The sequence below is a fragment of the Telopea speciosissima genome, chromosome 4 (genome assembly GCF_018873765.1).
Source record: "Telopea speciosissima isolate NSW1024214 ecotype Mountain lineage chromosome 4, Tspe_v1, whole genome shotgun sequence".
In the NCBI taxonomy this organism is placed as follows: Eukaryota; Viridiplantae; Streptophyta; class Magnoliopsida; order Proteales; family Proteaceae; genus Telopea; species Telopea speciosissima.
The window spans coordinates 479,028-481,601 of record NC_057919.1 but is presented as its reverse complement, the minus strand read 5'-3'; positions in this window follow the sequence as shown (position 1 = coordinate 481,601).

Here is a 2,574-nt window from a genome sequence, read left to right as displayed (position 1 = left end):
CAATCCAGGCCAATTTGGCATAGACCAATATCGTCCCAGATACAGATATCTCAATCCCTGGGTTGGATTGAGTTTTTCTTCACCCAATTTCTTCACAGGGATCAGTTGCATTGGATAACCAAAGTGAAAAATAGTTTCGAATACTGGTGAAAGTATTAACGATGATCCAAAGTTGGGCTACAACAAGGTTGGCTTGTGTTGGGCCTTTTAAAACCCCAACTCAACTCTAAGTTCCCTTAGTTGGACTCAAGCCTGGCTCACGCTGACTCAGGGCCAGATAAATCAAACCCTGACCCACCCTTAGGGTCAGGACGGGCTAATCCTGATTGGCCTTGACCATGGTGGGGGGGGAGGGAGGAGAAGGGAGATGCATGGGCTGGTCAGGCTGGGAAGAAGAAGAAGAATAAGAAGAAAGAACAGGAAAAAGAAGATAGGGTCCGATTGGATCGCTATTTGGGCTCAAGTTAGGTTCAGACCGTCAGGGCCAAACTTGCACCCCTACTCCAAAGCGTCCAATCACATACTTAACTTTAACAGAGAAGGAATTCAGCAAATTTTCACCTTCGAATAAAAGGGCTTTGTTCAGCTTCGCATATGAGAACGTCCATCTAGATGGCTTGTACGCATAGAATAAAAAAATAAAAGATAGCATTGGATCGGACCAGACTCAACCCAAAACTTCAATTGTAATCAACCTGATCTTGACTTAGGGTCAGAAATTTTTAATCTTAACCCGTTTTTTCTAGGCCCAGAATATCTCAAACCGAACACTGTTCAAGCTAAGAGCGGGTCAAAATTGCACCCTAGCTCCAAAGCGTCCAATCAAATGTTGAAATAAAGTGCACATGAGCCGACTTCCAAATACAGGGTAGGGTAGGGTAGGGTAGGGTAGGGTGATTCCCTTTCTCAGCTGACACTCAACAGACAGACAATAAATACTTATATTATGTTATGTTAAAGCTAGAAGAGCTCCAAAAGCAAAAAGTAGGGTTCTGTCCCTTCTCAAAGTGGACATTGGAACCTTGAGCTTCTGGCTTTTGTCTTTACTACCCAAAGGACTTGTGACAAAAGGATGGAAGGATGGATGATTCATAGCTAATTATTAATAGATAAAATCCCTAACGTCCAATCACATGCTTATGGAATGTACAAAAGTAACCAACTACAAATGCTCCCACCCAACTTTTGACTGAAAAGATGAAAATTGGTGAAAATGATGCATAAATCCACCATACCAGAAAGAAGAGCTACCTCCAAAGGCTGCAATTGACCATGGCCCCACAGCTCAGAATTAATAAAGAAATCAATCAGCATAGAACCCCATGAGAATAATATCTTTGGAAGCCAGATTTGTATCGGGCAGCCCATACATTTGCTGTAGTTGAACTGTTGACGTGGTAATAATGCCCAAAGTACTCATCTTAATTACGACAGCCATCTGAATCTCCTATTGCTCCCCAGCAGTTGCCGGCCGACCCTGAATTGCCCTGAGTTTCCCAAGGGGGGCCAAGGCCAAAGATGCTCCATCAAAACTTTCCTTTCTAAAGAAGGGATCAAAACAAATGGGAGTACTTTTATTTAATGCCAATGTAATGACAGACTGGAGTGGATCGATATCTCCATCCACAAGCCCTTTTGGATTTGAATTTAGCTCGTTTCCAAGGAATCCAGCACGCCCAGGGTACTGCCAACGGTTGGGCTGTGTTACACATATTCCTAGGTGTGCACCAAGATGTGTGCAGCATAGCTCAACCGTTAAATGACCTCTTACAACACCCTAGGCGCACGACGATCCTGATCCCCTGGAGTTATCATGCTTATTAATAATCTCTTACCGAGTTAAGTTGAGGCTCCACTTATACCATTATTAACTTTGTCTTGAAGAAATGTTTTTAAAGATGGACTCTAGATGGAAAGGGATCAGACACACAACATCCTATTGGGTTGAGTTCATCCTGTCCCAAATTCAATGAGTTCCTTTAATGGTGGATTGATTGGTGGTGGAATTTGTGAAGCAATGAGATTGCCGTTTTGTATTGAAGGAGATGCACCTCAAAAAGATGAGCTCATACCCGTGGTGGGTGGTGGTTGGTGGTTGGTGATTGGTCTCATAAGAAACTAACTCCTTCCCAACCCTACACAAACACACACAGTATAAAAGCCTCAATCAAATTATGAGGGGCGACATTGATTATTAGGGTGTATATGGAATGCAGGTATTTGGGGCTTGGTAATTACAATGTATTATTATCAAGATTTGAGTATAGATCGGGAGGGTGCACGACTAGGTGTTTAAATCGCAGTACCCTTGATAACCCAATATACATGCTTACATTGTGGATATTCAAAACTAAGCTCCATCTCCTCTAAACTACTTTTATACTCCAAAATGTGTACACAGGTATTTATACATGGTGAAAAACGTAAAAGTTTTTCAAATACCTAAATTTTCCCTCCAATTTTAGCCATTTAATTGTCCTTTAAAAACCTGACCTCCATTAAATGAAAGACAGAACCCTTGATCAAAGACAGAAATCACTAGACTATCCATGCTCAATCCCTCAGCGATCGCTC